This window comes from Balaenoptera borealis (assembly GCF_965194805.1).
Source record: "Balaenoptera borealis genome assembly, chromosome: 7".
Lineage (NCBI taxonomy): Eukaryota > Metazoa > Chordata > Mammalia > Artiodactyla > Balaenopteridae > Balaenoptera > Balaenoptera borealis.
Window position 1 is genome coordinate 113,958,439 of NC_138864.1, and position 16,676 is coordinate 113,975,114.

The window sequence follows — 16,676 nt, forward strand, 5'->3', positions numbered from 1 at the left end:
TTTCTATCCTGTTCCATTGAACTATATGTCTGTTTTTGTGCCAGTAACATACTGTTTTGATTACTGTACCTTTGTAATATAGTCTGAAGTGAGGGAGCCTGATTCCTCCAGCTTCCTTTTTCTTAAGATTGCTTTGGCTATTCGGGATCTTTTGTGTTTCCATACAAACTTAAAAATTTTTTGTTCTAGTTCTGTGAAAAATGCCATTGGTAATTTGATAAGGATTATATTGAATCTGTAGATTGCCTTGGGTAGTATGGCCATTTTTACAACTTGATTCTTTCAATCCAAGAACACAGTATATCTTTCCATCTGTTTGTGTCATTTTTGATTCCTTTCATCAGCAACTTTTAATTTTCAGAGTACAGGTGTTTTGCCTACTGTACAGGTATGTTTATTGCTAGGTATTTTATTCTTGTTGATGTGATGGTAAATGGGATTGTTTCTGTAATTTCTCTTTCTGATCTTTTGTTGTTAGTGTATAGAAATGCAAAAGATGTCTGTGTATTAATTTTGTATCCTGCAACTTTACCGAATTCATTGATGAGCTCTGTAGTTTTCTGGTAGCATTTTTAGGATTTTCTATGTATAATATCATGTCATTTGTGAACAGTGACAGTTTTACTTCTTCTTTTCCAATTTGGAGTCCTTTTTTTTTTAAACATCTTTATTGGAGTATACTTGCTTTACAATGGTGTGTTAGTTTCTGCTTTATAACAAAGTGAATCAGTTATACATATACATATGTTCCCATATCTCTTCCCTCTTGCATCTCCCTCCCTCCCACCCTCCCTATCCCACCCCTCTAGGTGGTCACAAAGCACCGAGCTGATCTCCCTGTGCTATGCGGTTGCTTCCCACTAGCTATCTATTTTACATTTGGTAGTGTATATATGTCTATGCCACTCTCTCACCCTGTCACATCTTACCCCTCCCCCTCCCCATATCCTCAAGTCCATTCTCTAGTAGGTCTGTGTCTTTATTCCCGTCTTGCCACTAGGTTCTTCATGACCTTTATTTTCCCTTAGATTCCATATATATGTGTTAGCATACTGTATTTGTTTTTCTCTTTCTGACTTACTTCACTCTGTATGACAGACTCTAACTCCATCCACCTCACTACAAATACCTCCATTTCATTTCTTTTTATGGCTGAGTAATATTCCATTGTATATATGTGCCACATCTTCTTTATCCATTCATCCGATGATGGACACTTAGGTTGCTTCCATGTCCTGGTTATTGTAAATAGAGCTGCAGTGAACATTGTGGTACATGACTCTTTTTGAATTATGGTTTTCTCAGGGTATATGCCCAGAAGTGGAATTGCTGGGTCGTATGGTAGTTCTATTTTTAGTTTTTTAAGGAACCTCCATACTGTTCTCCATAGTGGCTGTATCAATTACATTCCCACCAACAGTGCAAGAGTGTTCCTTTTTCTCCACACCCTCTCCAGCATTTATTGTTTCTAGATTTTTTGATGATGGCCATTCTGACCGGTGTGAGATGATATCTCATTGTAGTTTTGATTTGCATTTCTCTAATGATTAATGATGTTGAGCATTCTTTCATGTGTCTGTTGGCCATCTGTATATCTTCTTTGGAGAAATGTCTATTTAGGTCTTCTGCCCATTTTTGGATTGGGTTGTTTGTTTTTTTGTTATTGAGCTGCGTGAGCTGCTTGTAAATCTTGGAGATTAATCCTTTGTCAGTTGCTTCATTTGCAAATATTTTCTCCCATTCTGAGGGTTGTCTTTTCGTCTTGTTTATGGTTTCCTTTGCTGTGCAAAAGCTTTTAAGTTTCATTAGGTCCCATTTGTTTATTTTTGTTTTTATTTCCATTTCTCTAGGAGCTGGGTCAAAAAGGATCTTGCTGTGTGATTTATGTCATAGAGTGTTCTGCCTATGTTTTCCTCTAAGAGTTTGATAGTGTCTGGCCTTACACTTAGGTCTTTAATCCATTTTGAGTTTATTTTTGTGTATGGTGTCAGGGAGTGTTCCTTTTATTTCCTTTTCTTCTCTGAATGCCATGACTAGAACTTCCAAAACTAGGTTGAATGAACGTGGTGAGAGTGGGCACCCTTGTCTTGTTCCTGATGTTAGAGGAAATGCTTTCAGTTTTTCAGCATTGAGAATTATGTTAGCTGTGGGTTTGTCATATATGACCTTTATAATGTTGAGGTATGTTCCCTCTATGCCCACTTTCTGGAGAGTTTTTTATCATGAATGGATGTTGAATTTTATCAAAAGTTTTTTCTGCACCTATTGAGATAATCATATGGTTTTTATTCTTCAATTTGTTAATGTGAAAAATCCTTGCATCCCTGGGATATCATGATCATGGTGTATGATCCTTTCAATGTATTGTTCGATTCAGTGTGCTAGTACTTTGTTGAGGATTTTTGTGTCTATGTTCATTGATGATATTAGCCTGTAGCTTTCTTTTTTTGTGATGTCTTTGGTTTTGGTATCAGGGTGATGGTGGCATCATAGAATGAGATCGGCAATATTCCTTCCTCTGCAAATTTCAGAATAGTTTCAGAAATACAGGTGCTAACACTTCTCTAAATGTTTGGTAGAATTTGCCTGTGAAGCCATCTGCTCCTGGACTTTTGTTTGTTGGGAGTTTTTAAATCACAGATGTAATTTCAGTACTTGTAGTTGATATGTTCATATTTTATGTTTATTCCTAGTTCAGACTTCGGAGATGGTAACTTTCTAAGAATTTGTTCATGTCTTCTAGGTTGTCCATTTTATTGGTGTATAGTTGCTTGTAGCAGTCTCTTGTGATCCTTTGTATTTCTGTGGTATCGGTTGCAACTTTTCCTTTTTCATTTCTAGTATTGATTTGGGCCCTCTCCTTTTTTTCTTGAGGAGTCTGGCTAAAGTTTTATCAATTTTGTTTATTTTTCAAGGAACCAACTTCTAGTTTCATTGATATTTTCTATTGTTTTATTAGTCTCTTTCATTTATTTCTGCTCGGATCTTTATGACTTCTTTCCTTTTGCTAACTTTGGGTTTTGTTTGTTCTTCTTTCTCTAGTTGCTTTAGGTGTAAGGTTAGGTTGTTTGAGATTTTTCTTGTTTCATGAGGTAAACTGGCATCGCTATAGACTTACCTTTTAGAACTGCTTTTGCTGTGTCCCATAGGCTTTGTATCATTGTGTTTTCATTTTCATTTTTCTTTCAATATTTTTGATTTCCTCTTTGATTTCTTCAGTGATCTATTGGTTATTTAGTAACATATTATTTAACCTCCACATGTTTATGTTTTTTACAGTTTTTTTTTCCTGTAATTGATTTCTAATCTCATAACGTTGTCATTGGAAAAGATGCTTGATAAGTTTTCAATTTTCTTAAATTTACCGAGGCTTGATTTGTGACCCAAGATATGATCTATCCTGGAGAAGGTTTTGTGTGCACTTGAGAAGAAAGTGTATTCTGCTGCTTTTGGATGGAATGTCCTATAAATATCAATTAAATCTATCTGGTCTAATGTGTCATTTAAGGCTTGTGTTTCCTTATTGATTTCCTGTCTGGATGATCTGTCCATTGGTGTAAGTGGGGTGTTAAAGTCCCCCACTATTAATGTATTACTGTCGATTTCTCCCTTTATGTCTGATAACATTTGCCTTATGTATTGAGGTGCTCCTAGGTTGGGTGCATATATATTTACAATGGTTATATCTTCTTCTTGGATTGATCCCTTGATTATTACTTAGTGTCCTTCTTTGTCTCTTGTAACAGTCTTTATTTTAAAGTCCACTTTTCTGATAAAGGTATTGCTACTCCAGCTTTCTTCTGCTTTCCATTTGCATGGAATACCTTTTTCTATCCCCTCACTTTCAGTCTGTATGTGTCTCTAGATCTGAAGTGGGTCTCTTGTAGGAAGCATATATATGGGTTTTTGTCTCTATTCAGCCAATCTGTCTTTTGGTTGGAGCATTTAGTTTGTTTACATTTCAGGTAATTATCAATATGTAGGTTTTTATTACTATTTTTGTTAATTGTTTTGGATTTGTTTTTGTAGGTATTTTTACCCCTTTCCCTTTTGTTCTCTTCTCTTGTGGTTTGTTGTGTTTGGATTCCTATTTCTTTTTTGTGTGCATATCTATTATAGATTTTGGATTTGTGGTTAACATGAGGTTTTGATATAACAGTCTATCTATCCATGCATGAGTTAAGTTGCTGATCTCTTAATTTAAAATGCATTTTTTTTATAATTAATTTTTATTGGAGTGTAGTTGTTTTACAATGTTGTGTTAGTTTCTACTGTACAGCAAAGTGAATAAGCTATATGTATACATATATCCCCTCATTTTTGGATTTCCTTCCCATTTAGGTCACCACAGAGCACTGAGTAGTTTCCTGAGCTCTACAGTAGGTTCTCATTAGTTATCTATTTTATACATAGTATCAATAGTGTATATATGTCAATCCAAATCTCCCAATTCATCCCACCCCCTTCCCTTCCCCACCTTGGTGTCCATACGTTTGTTCTCTACAACTGTGTCTCTATTTCTGTTTTGCAGATAAGATCATCTATACCATTTTTCTAGATTCCACGTATATGCATTAATATACAAGATTTGTTTTTCTCTGCCTGACTTATTTCACTCTGTATGGTCCATCCACATCTCTACAAATGACCCAATTTCATTCCTTTTTACAACTGAGTAATATTTCATTGTATATATGTACCACATCTTCTTTATTCATTCCTCTACTGATGGACATTTAGGTTGCTTCCATGTCATGGCTATTATAAATAGTGCCACAATGAACATTGGGGTGCATGTGTCTTATTTATTTAGGCTGTGGCAGGTCTTAGTTGTGGCACACGGGGTCTTTAGTTGCGGCATGAGGGATCTTTTAGTTGTGGCATGCAGACTTCTTAGTTGCAGCATGCAGACTTCTTAGTTGCAGCATGCAGACTCTTAGTTGTGGCATGTGGACTATTGCGGCATGCATGTGGGATCTAGTTCCCCAACCAGGGATTGAACCTGGGCCCCCTGCATTGGGAGCATGGAGTCTTACCCACTGGACCACCAGGAAAGTCCCACATGTGTCTCTTTGACTTATGGTTTTCTCTGGGTATATGTCCAGTAGTGGGATTGCTGGGTCATATGGTAGTTCTATTTTTAGTTTTTTAAGGAACCTCCATACTGTTTTCCACAGTGGCTGTATCACTTTACATTCCCACCAACAGTGTAAGAGGGTTCCCTTTTCTCCACACTCTCTCCAGCATTTATTGTTTGTGGATTTTTTGATGATGGCCATTCTGACCAGTGTGAGGTGATACCTCATTGTGGTTTTGATTTGCATTTCTCTGATAATTAGCGATGTTGAGCATCTTTTAGTGTGCCTGTTGGCCATCTGTATGTCTTCTTTGGAGAAATGTCTATTTAGGTCTTCCACCCATTGTTTGTTTTTTTGATATTGAGTTCCATGAGCTGTTTGTATATTTTGGAGATTAATCCTTTGTCTGTTGCTTCATTTGCAAATATTTTCTCCCATTCTGAGGGTCGTCTTTTGGTCTTGTTTATGGTTTCCTTTGCTATGCAAAAGCATTTAAGTTTAATTAGGTCCCTTTTGTTAATTTTTTATTTTATTTGCATTACTCTAGGAGGTGGATCAAAAGAAATCCTGTTGTGATTTATGTCAAAGAGTGTTCAGCCTATGTGTTCCTCTAAGAGTTTTATAGTGTCTGGCCTTACATTCAGGTCTTTAATCCATTTTGAGTTTATTTTTGTGTATGGTGTTAGGGAGTTCTAATTTCATTCTTTTACATATAGCTGAGGGAGTTCTAATTTCATTCTTTTACGTATAGCTGAGGGAGTTCTAATTTCATTCTTTCACATATAGCTGTCCAGTTTTCCCAGCACCACTTATTGAAGAGGCTGCCTTTTCTCCATTGTATATTCTTGCTTTCTTTGTCATAGATTAGGTGACCATATGTGTGTTGGTTTAACTCTGGGCTTTCTATCCTGTTCCATTGATCTATATTTCTGTTTTTGTGCCAGAACCATATTGTCTTGATTACTGTAGCTTTGTAGTATAGTCTGAAGTCAGGGAGCCTGATTCCTCCAGCTCCATTCTTCTTTCTCAAGATTGCTTTGGCTATTCGGGGTCTTTTGTGTTTCCATACAAATTGTAAAATTTTCTGTTCTCGTTCTGTGAAAAATGCCATTGGTAATTTGATAGGGATTGCATTGAATCTGTAGATTGCTTTGGGTAGTATAGTCATTTTCACAATATTGATTCTTCCAATCCAAGAACGTGGTATATCTCTCCATCTGCTTATGTCATCTTTGATTTCTTTCATCAGTGTTTTATAGTTTTCTAAGTACAGGTCTTTTGCCTCCTGGGGTAGGTTTATTCCTAGGTATTTTATTCTTTTTGTTGCAATGGTAAATGGGAGTGTTTCCTTAATTTCTGTTTCTGATCTTTCATTGTTAGTGTATAGGAATGCAAGAGATTTCCTTGTATTAATTTTGTATCCTGTGACTTTACTAAGTTCATTGATTAGCTCTAGAAGTTTTCTGGTTGCATCTTTAGTATTTTGTATGTATAGTATCATGTCGTCTGCAAACAGTGATAGTTTTAGTTCTTCTTTTCCAATTTGGATTTCTTTTATTTCTTTTTCTTCTCCAATTGCTGTGGCTAGGACTTCCAAGACTATGTTGAATAACAGTGATGAGAGTGGAAACCCTTGTCTTGTTCCTTATCTTAGAGGAAATGCTTTCAGTTTTTCACCATTGAGAATAATGTTTGCTATGGGTTTGTCATATATGGCCTTTATTATGTTGAGATAGGTTCCCTCTATGCCCACTTTCTGGAGAGTTTTTATCATAAATGGTGTTGAATTTTGTCGAAAGCTTTTTCTACATCTCTTGAGATGATCATGTGGTTTTTATTCTTCTATTTGTTAATATGGTGTATCACATTGATTTGCATATATTGAAGAATATTTGCATCCCTGGGATAAATCCCACTTGATCATGGTGTATGATTCTTTTAATGCGTTGTTGGAATCGGCTTGCTAGTATTTTGTTGAGGATTTTTGCATCTATGTTCATCAGTGATACTGGCCTGTAATTTTCTTTTTTGTTTGATATCTTTGTCTTCTTTTGGTGTTAAGGTGATGGTCATTTCATAGAATGAATTTGGAAGTGTTTCTCCCTCTACAATTTTTTGGAAGAGTTTAAGAAGTATAGGTGTTAGCTCTTCTCTAAATGTTTGATAGAATTCTCCTGTGAAGCCATCCGGTCCTGGAGTTTTGTTTGTTGGAAGATTTTTAATCACAGTTTCAATTTCATTGCTTTTGATTGGTCTGTTCATATTTTCTGTTACTTCCTGGTTCAGTTTTGGGAGGTTGTACTTTTCTAAGAATTTGTCCATTACTTCCAGGTTGTCCATTTTATTGGCATATAGTTGCTTGTAGTAATCGCTTGTGATCTTTTGTATTTCTGTAGTGTTAGTTGTAACTTCTCCTTTTTCATTTCTAATTTTGTTAATTTGAGTCCTCTCTTTTTCTCTTGATGAGTCTGGATAAGTTTTATCAATTTTGTTTATCTTCTCCAAGAACCAACTTTTAGTTTTATTGGTCTTTGCTATTGTTTTCTTCATTTCTATTTCATTTATTTCTGCTCTGATTGTTATGATTTCTTTCCTTCTACTAACTTTAGGTTGTTTGTTGTTGTTGTTGTTGTTCTTCCTCTAGTTGCTTTACGTGTAAGTTTAAGTTGTTTCTTTGAGATTTTTCTTGTTTCTTGAGGTAGGATTGTATTCCTATAAACTTCCCTCTTAGAACTGCTTTTGATGCATCCCATAGGTTTTGGGTCATCATATTTTCATTGCCATTTGTTACTAGGTATTTTTGATTTCCTCTTTGATTTCTTCAGTGATCTATTGGTTATTTAGTAGTATATTGTTTAGCCTCCATGTGTTTGTGGTTTTCACAGATTTTTTTCCTGTAATTAATTTCTTATCTCATAGCTTTGTCATTGGAAAAGATGCTTGATAAGTTTTCAATTTTCTTAAATTCACTGAGGCTTGATTTGTGACCCAAGATGTGATTTATCCTGGAGAAGGTTCCATGTGCACTTGAGAAGAAAGTGTATTCTGCTACTTTTGGATAGAATGTCCTATAAATACCAATTAAATCTATCTGGTCTGATGTGTCATTTAAGGCTGGTGTTTCCTTATTAATTTTTTGTCTGAATGATTTGTCCATTGGTGTAAGTGGGGTGTTAAAGTCCCCCACTATTATTGTGTTACTGTCGATTTCCCCTTTTATGGCTGTTAGCATTTGCCTTATGTATTGAGGTGCTCCTATGTTGGGTGCATAAATATTTACAAATATTATATCTTCTTATTGGATTTATCACTTGATCATTATGTAGTGTCCTTCTTTGTCTCTTGTAACAGTCTTTATTTTAAAGTCTATCTTGTCTGAGTATTGCTACTCAGCAAAGAACTCTTCCAGGTGCCTTTTACAGTATTCCAGGGAATTGAAAATTTTTCTATTAAGAGAATTTTTTAAAGACCTAAATAAATGGAAATCTGAAGGTGCAATGTCTAGTGAATATGTTGGGTAAATCAGAACTTCCCAGCCAAGCTGTAACAGTTTCTGCCTGGTCATCAAAGAAACATGTGGTCTTGCATTATCCTGATGGAAGATTATACATTTTCTGTTGACTAATTCTGGATGCTTTTCCTCGAGTACTGCTTTCAGTTGGTCTAATTGGGAGCAGTACTTGTTGGAATTAATTGTTTGGTTTTCTGGAAGGAGCTCATAATAGAGGGCTCCCTTTCAATCTCACCATATACACAACATCACCTTCTTTGGATGAAGACTGGCCTTTGGAGTGGTTGGTGGTGGTTCATTTTGCTTGTCCCATGATCTCTTCCATTCCACATTATTGTGCAGTATCCACTTTTCATTGTCCGTCACAATTTGTTTTAAAAACCGAACGTTTTCATTACATTTAAGTAGAGAATTGCATGAGGAAATACGGTTAATATGGTTTTTTTCACTTAACTTACGTGGGACTCAAACATCAGAGCGATTAACATAACCAAGCCGGTGCAAATGATTTTCAGTGCTTGATTTGGATATTTTGAGTATGTTGGTTATCTCCTGTGTGGTGTATCATTGATTGTTCTCAATTAATGTCTCTATTTGATCACTATCAACTTCAACTGGTCTACCCAACAGTGGCGCATCGTCCAGTAAGAAGCCTCCAGCATGAAACTTTGCAAACCACTGTTGACATGTTCAATCAGTCACAGCAACATCATACACTGCACAAATCTTTTTTTTGCATTTTGGTTGTGTTTTTCCCTTTCTTGAAATAATAAAGCATAATATGACGAAAATGTTGCATTTTTTCTTCCATCTTCAGTATTAAAACGGCTACACAAAAATTCACCAATTTTGATAAGTCTTTTGTAAATGCACACTGATATGACAGCTGTCACTTACAATCTAACAATTGTTTTGAATGAAGTTAAAGATAACTAAGTGCCACTAGAGCCATCTTATGGAAAAAACTGTAGGAAACTTTTGGCCAACCCAATTATTTCTGAGATTTTGGATCATCTTTACTATCATTACTCTGAATTCTTTTTCAGACAGGTTCCCTATTTCCTCTTCATTTATTTCATCTTGTGGATTTTTACCTTGCTCCTTTGTCTGCAACATATTTCTCTGTCTTCTCATTTTGTCTAAGTTACTATGTTTGAGATCTCCTTTCCTCAGGCTGCAGGGTCATTGACACTCTTGCTTCTGGTGTCTGCCTCGGGTGGGTGAGGTTGGTCCAGTGGCTTGTGTAGGCTTCCTGGTGGGAGGGACTGGTGCCTGTGCTCTGGTGGGTGGAGCTGTATATTGTCCTTCTGATTGGGCAGGGGCATGTCAGGTGGTGTGTTTTGGGGTGTCTGTGAGCTTAGTGTGACTTTAGGCAGCCTATCTGCTGATGGGTGGGTTTGTGTTCCTGTCTTCCTTGTTGTTTGGCATGAGGCATCTAGCACTGGAGCCTGCAGGCAGTTGGGTAGGGCTTGGACTTGGACAAGGTGGAGACTTCCTGGAGAGCTCTTGCCAATCAATATTCCCTGGGGCCAGGAATTCTCTGGTGGTCCAGCATCCTTAACTCAGTGCTTCCACCCCAGAGACTCAGGCCTGACCCTCAGTTGGGGAAGCAAGACCCTGCAAGCCGTGTGGTGAGGAAAAAAAAAAGGGGGGGCGGTGAGGGAAGAAAAAAGATAGACTAACAAAGCCCAAGACAAGTAGCAAAGACAAAAACAAACAGTTAACAACAACAGTTAAACAAAGAAAAAAGAGGGCTTCCCTGGTGGTGCAGTGGTTAAGAATCCATCTGCCAATACAGGGGACATGAGTTTGAGCCCTGGTACGGGAAGATCCCACATGCCGCAGAGCAACTAAGCCCATGCACCACAACTACTGAGCCTGCTCTCTAGAGCCCATGAGCCACAGTTACTGAAGTCTGTGAACCTAGAGCCCGTGCTCCACAACAAAAGAAGCCAACGCAATGAGAAGCCCGTGCACCGCAACAAAGAGTAGCCCGCACTCACCGCAACTAAAGAAAGCCCATGCGTAGCAGTGAAGACCTAATGCAGCCAAAAATAAATAAATAAATTTATAAAAAAAAGAAAACAAACAGATAAATAAAACCCAAGACAAATGGTAAAAGCAAAACCACACAAACAAAAACTAACAAAGAAACATACACACATACAAAAAAAAGAAGCAAAAACAAAGAAAACAAAAAACAAGAGAATAACCAGACATATAAAAGATCCCAAAAAGGAAATCAAACAATTAAAAACAAAACTAACAAAAACAAAAGACAAGAAACTAAACAAAAGCAGAATACAAACTAAAAAAAGGCAAAGGAAACAAAAAATAAACACACAAAAACGATAAAGATTAAAAACAAAACATAAGAAAGCAAGAAAAAGACTCAAAACACTGAAAAAGTAAAGTAAAAATAGAAAAATAAAAAATATATTAAAAAAATTTTTAATAAAAAAAATTTAAAAAAACAGCAGAACAAAACAAAACATTAAAAAGATAGTAATAATAATATTTTTCTGGAGTCTCAGCTGTCAATGTCCTTGCCCCCACTGTGAGTCATAGCCAACCTGCGCCTCCCCAGGAGGCCCTCCAACACCTCTAGGTAGGTCTCTGGACCTGCTGTGGGTGCAGCTCTTACTCTGACCTGGCCCAACTCTTGCATGTACTTGCCTCCATAGACCGGTCTCAGTTGTGGGAACACTCATTGTCCATTCAGATATTCCATATATGCAGGGTTTACCAAGCTGATCACAGGGATTTAATCTGTGGCATGTGCAGCTGCATGGAAAGATTTTTGTTCTTCTTCCTTAGTCACCTCACCCCTGGGGCTCAGCTGTGGTTTTAGCCCCAACTCTGTATTTTGGCCACCCACAGCGGTCTGCTCCTGAGGCTACATTGGAGCACTCGGGTCTGCCCCGGTGAAGACAGGACATGGAGTTGGCATGGCTGCTGGGGTCACAGGAGCCCCAGGGGTGACAGGTGAGTGGTGGGGGGTAGCCAGTGGCCATCAGATATCCGGTCCCACTAGTGAGGATGTGTGCTGGGCAGCTGACGGCCACAGGAGTGAGAGATCCGGCCCCAGTGGGAGCCTTTCCTAGTGCCTGGTGGCCATTATGAGAGGAATAGCCTTGGTGGAGGCCTTTCCTAGTGCCTGGCAGCAGGCATGAGAAGGCCAGCCCTGGTAGGGGCTTTTCCTGGTGCCTGGTAGCAGACATGTGTGTCTCAAATGCATTTCAAATATCCTCCGTTTGTACTCTCCTCCTCTCAAGAGTACTGGTTTTGATACCATATTTGTGTGTGAACGATTTCCTACCTTTATTGTATGTTTGCCTTTACTGGTGAGCTTTTCCATTTCATAATTTTCTTGTATCTAGTTGTGACCTTTTCTTTTCTGCCTAGGAAAGTTCCTTTAGCATTTGCTGTAAAGCTGGTTTGGTGGTGCTGAATTCTTTTAGCTTTTGCTTTTCTGTAAAGCTTTTGATTTATCTGTCAAATCTGAGAGCCTTGCTGGGTAGAGTTTTCTTGGTTGTAGGTTTTTCCCTTTCATCTCTTTAAATATATCATGCCACTCCCTTCTGGCCTGCAGAGTTTCCGCTGAAAAATCAGCTCATAGTCTTATGGGGGTTCCCTTGTATGTTATTTTTTGCTTTTCCCTTGTTTCTTTAAATATTTTCTCTTTGTCTTTAATTTTTGTCCATTTGATTATTATGTGTCTTGGTGTGTTCCTCCTTGGGTTCATCCTGTATGGGACTCTGCTTCCTGGACTTGGGTGACTGTTTCTTTTCCCATGTTAGGAAATTTTTCAGCTATTATCTCTGCAAATATTTTTTCAGGCTCTTTTCTCTCCCTCTTCTCCTTCTGGGACCCCTATAATGCAAATGTTGGTGCATTTGACATCCCAGAGGTCTCTTAAACTGTCCTCATTTTTTTTCATTCTTTTTTCTTTATTCTGTTCCATGGCAGTGATTTCCACCACTCCGTCTTCCAGCTTACTTATCCATTCTTCTGCCTCATTTATTCTACTATTGATTCCTTCTAGTGTATTTTTTCCTTTCAGTTATTGTATTCGTCAACTCTCTTTTCTTCTTTACATATTCTGTTTGCGAAAACATTTCTGTTAACTTCTCAGTCTGTGCATCCATTCCTTTCCCAAGTTCCTGGTTCATCTTTATGATCATTACTCTGAACTCTTTCTTGGGCAGACTGTCTATGTCCACTTCACTTAGTTGTTCTTCTGGGTTTTTATTTTGTTCCTTCACCTGGAACATATTCCTTTGCACTCTCATTTTGTTTAAAACTCTATTTGTATTTTTATGTATACAGTGGGTTAGTTATGTTTATTGACCTTGGAGAAGTCACCCTCTGTAGGGGATGTCCTATGTGCCCCAGCAGTACACTCCCCTCCTATCATCTAGGGCCAGGGACCAGCTAGTTCCACTGTAGGTGCTGACCTGTGTTTGCAGACTCAGTTCCACAGGCTGCCAGATCATGCTTTTCTTGCTTCTGGTGTCTGCCCCCTGGTGGGTGAGGTCTAGAGGCTTGTGCAGGCTTCTTGGTGGAGGGACTGGTGTCTGTCCACTGGTGGCTGGAGCTGGGTCTTGGCCCTCTGGTGGGCAGGGCTGTGTCAATGGGTGTGTCTAGAGGTAGCTGTGGGCTCAGGAATTCTTTAAGGGAGCCTGTCTGCTGATGACTGGGGCTGTATTCCACCCTGTTGGTTGTTTGGCCTGAGGTGTCCGAGCACTGGAGCCAACAGGCTGTTGGGTGGGGCCAGGTCTCCATGCCAATGGCCCAAGATGGCTGCATGCAGCCAGAGTTCATGTAGGTAAACATTCCCTGCTATGTCCACTGCCAGCTTTTATGATACCAGCGAGAGCCACGGCCATCTCCTGTCTCCACAGGAGACCCTCTGGCACCAGCAGGTAGGTCTGGCCCAGGCTCCTATAGAGTCACTGCTCTCCCAGTCCTGTGGAGCTCCTACAATCAAGACTCCTGGGCTGGGGAGCCTGGCATGGGGTTCAGAGCTCTCACTGCTGTGGGAGAACTTCTGCAATATCATTCTCCCATTTGTGGGTCACCCATCCAGGTAGTATGGGATTTGATTATATTGCAAGTGTGCTTCTCCTACCGTTTTGTTGTGGTTTCTTCTTTGTGTCTTTGGATATAGAATGTCTTTTTTTTTTTTTGGTGGATTCAGTCTTTGTTATTGATTGTGGCTCAGCCTTCAGTTATGATTTTGGTACGCTCATGAGAGGAGGAGAGCTCAGGGTCCTTCTACTCCACCATCTTGTCTCTCTCCTCTCCATTTCAAACTTTTGGGTGTATTTCTTGCACATTTTTTTCTCAATCTAAGTTTTCAGAGTTGTACCTTATTTATCACTGTCAAAGTTTTATATCTTTAATTTTAAAGACATGCTTACAACAAGCTACCGGGAATAAAAGGATTGAGGCAAACTTAATGTTAGGACTTCAATGTCAGACCAACTGGATTTAATGAATTAACTGCTCGAAGGTGAGAGCATTTTACCTGTCCCCTGCCCCACAGTGCAAAGAACAGTGCTAGAAATATGATAATATGCATTTTCATCAATGTAATGATCCCCAGCATATTTTCATAGGTGTAACTTACTGAGTTCTTACTATGTGCTAGGCATTGTTCTAAATATTTTTCTAGCAATATCTCATTTAATGTCCATAACAATTCCATTTGGTTGTGTTTTCTATATTTCTGATGAGGAAACTGAGGTTCAGAAAGAGAGAGCTATGTGAACAAGTTCACCCAATTTCTAACCAGCAGCATAGGTGCCAAATCCATGACTGTCCACGCTGATTCAGAAAATGCCAAGCAGAAAAGAAATCCACCATGACCTAATTAGATTGAGCAGTGAAGGAGAAACATCCTTCCTTGTTATCAAGACCATATCCTCCATGTAGTTGTAACACATAATGGATATTAAGCATCCGTCCTCTGTGTAAGTTCTGGTCCTTTCCATCTGTATGAAACTGAGCTAATTATCTTTACACCTTTGAAGTGATAGCCTGTAGATTTGAGGAACTAGCAACCTGTGGCTTGCTGTATCGATCTCTGGGAATAAACGCACACAGAAAATTCCAAGGATTGAATCCTACAACAGGTGTGGGGTTGAAGCCATGGATGTCTTATAAAAAGACATTTTAGATTTTTTAAATGCCAATCAGTGTGAATACTAGGGCAAATACTACTCAAACGGTAAACTTTGGGGGAGGCTTTAGCAGTTTCCAAAGTGAGAGCTTTGAACAGTGATCATTTTGACACTTTTTCAGCTTTATAATGAATCTTCTATAAAAAAGATTTCCGTCAGAGAATCCCACCACTTGAGAGAAGAAAGAGGCCCAGAGACCATCAGTTGTACAGTCTTGTTTACAGATTAGGAAACTCGGGCCCAGGGAAAGCAAGAAACATACTTGGCTCCTCTGGAGCAGAGCTGGGGCTGGAACCCAGTGTATTCTCTTCTACCACAGTATCTGTTTCATCCGCATAGTCCCTTCAGCTGGAATCTAAAGCATTTGAACATTGCATTGTGACACAAGTTGCAGATGCGAAGTCCCTGAGCTTTGGTGAAATCTCCCTGTCACTAGTTAGCTATGTGATCTTGTGCAGTGTTTTAATCTCTTGGAACCACAGTTTTCTCCTCTGCACAGTGCAGTTGATGGACTTGCTATCTGGAATCATTTTACTACCATAACATGTTACTCTGTGATTTTAATCTATTCGTGAATGAACTTCTACTTTTCACAAAGCACGTGATCTTCTTTTTCCTCATTAAGATTCTCTGCATTTCTAATGAAAAATGACTTTGGAACCAGAATTCCAAAGACAGACAAGCTCTAAGTAAAAGATAAGATAGACATTTTCAGATAGGCAAGAACTCAAAAATTAATTTCCCTAGTTCCTAGTTTTAATAAGCAATTTGTGGCTCTACTTCAGCAAACCAAGAAACTAAGATACACGTGGGCATCAAGAAGTGACAAGACAAATGCAGAAGCCCAGAAGAAGAACATCCTAAGGAGATAATTGGTCAGTTCATCAGAATTAGAACAGGAAGCCAGAGGACTCTGAGAAGGATGCCTTCACGAGAAAGAACGGAATGGATTCCAAGAAATATCAGGGAGCTAGATGATACTAGGGACATATTTTTTAAAAATTACGTGTGTATGTGTGTGTTTTATCTTTCAACAAGAACAAAGAAAAATAACGAGCACCAAGAGAAAGAAATTCATAAAAACTAAATCAAAGAGTCTAAATATGAAGGTAGAGCGATCCAAAAAAAGTCAGAAAAGTGAAATTCTTTGATCCAGGTGAAGGAACATTGACTTTCCTTGGCATTGGGGTCATGGCCTTGAGTGGTTTCAGGAAACAGTGTGATTGTCACACACTGTGACCCTCTGCAGTGCATACTAACATGCCAGGCTAATGAAACTCCACGCCCCTGCTTTCAACTCTTAGAATAAAATTGGACAACACATAGAACTTCTAATATTGGTACCAGACAGGGTATAAAAGTTTACATCTGTAACAGGGAATATAGTTAACAGAAGTTGAGAAGGGGAAGAAGGGAGAAAAGATGGGAATGTGCTAAGATTCACACAAAATCTTATTGGTTGCCTCTGTGACCAGAGAGTGGCAGGAAATGGAACTGAAGTGGGACAACACAGGAGACCGTAATGTTTTGTTAAGAAATAAAAGCTGGGTAGACAGTAACAGGCATTATTCCCAGCCTCGTGTGAGCTGGTTATTTTTCCTCCTCATCATTTTGGGTGGTTCTTTCTCCAGTCTCAGGTAGTCTCCTCACTAGCATACACTGATAAGTATTTTACTGACTACTTGAGTTGGGGGGGGGGGGGTCTCTGCAGATCTCTGGGGTTCTCTCTCTGTTCAGATCTCTCTTCTCTAGTACTCGGCTCCATGAGCTCTAGCTGCCTTGGTCTCCCAAGTTCTCAGCTCTGTCTCCCCAATTTAGGAAATCTGCCAGGCTCTCCCTCAATTTCCCCTCCCTGAGCTACTGCCAGGAAACTCTCTGAAGTCTGTAGAATGGAGAAATCAT

The 16,676-nt window shown here is 38.8% G+C and overlaps 1 long non-coding RNA gene across 1 annotated transcript in view; it reads left to right on the forward strand.

Moving 5' to 3' along the window:
- LOC309631585 overlaps positions 1-16,676 on the forward strand; it is a 481,022-nt gene that overhangs the window by 317,660 nt on the left and 146,686 nt on the right. The window lies entirely within an intron of this gene.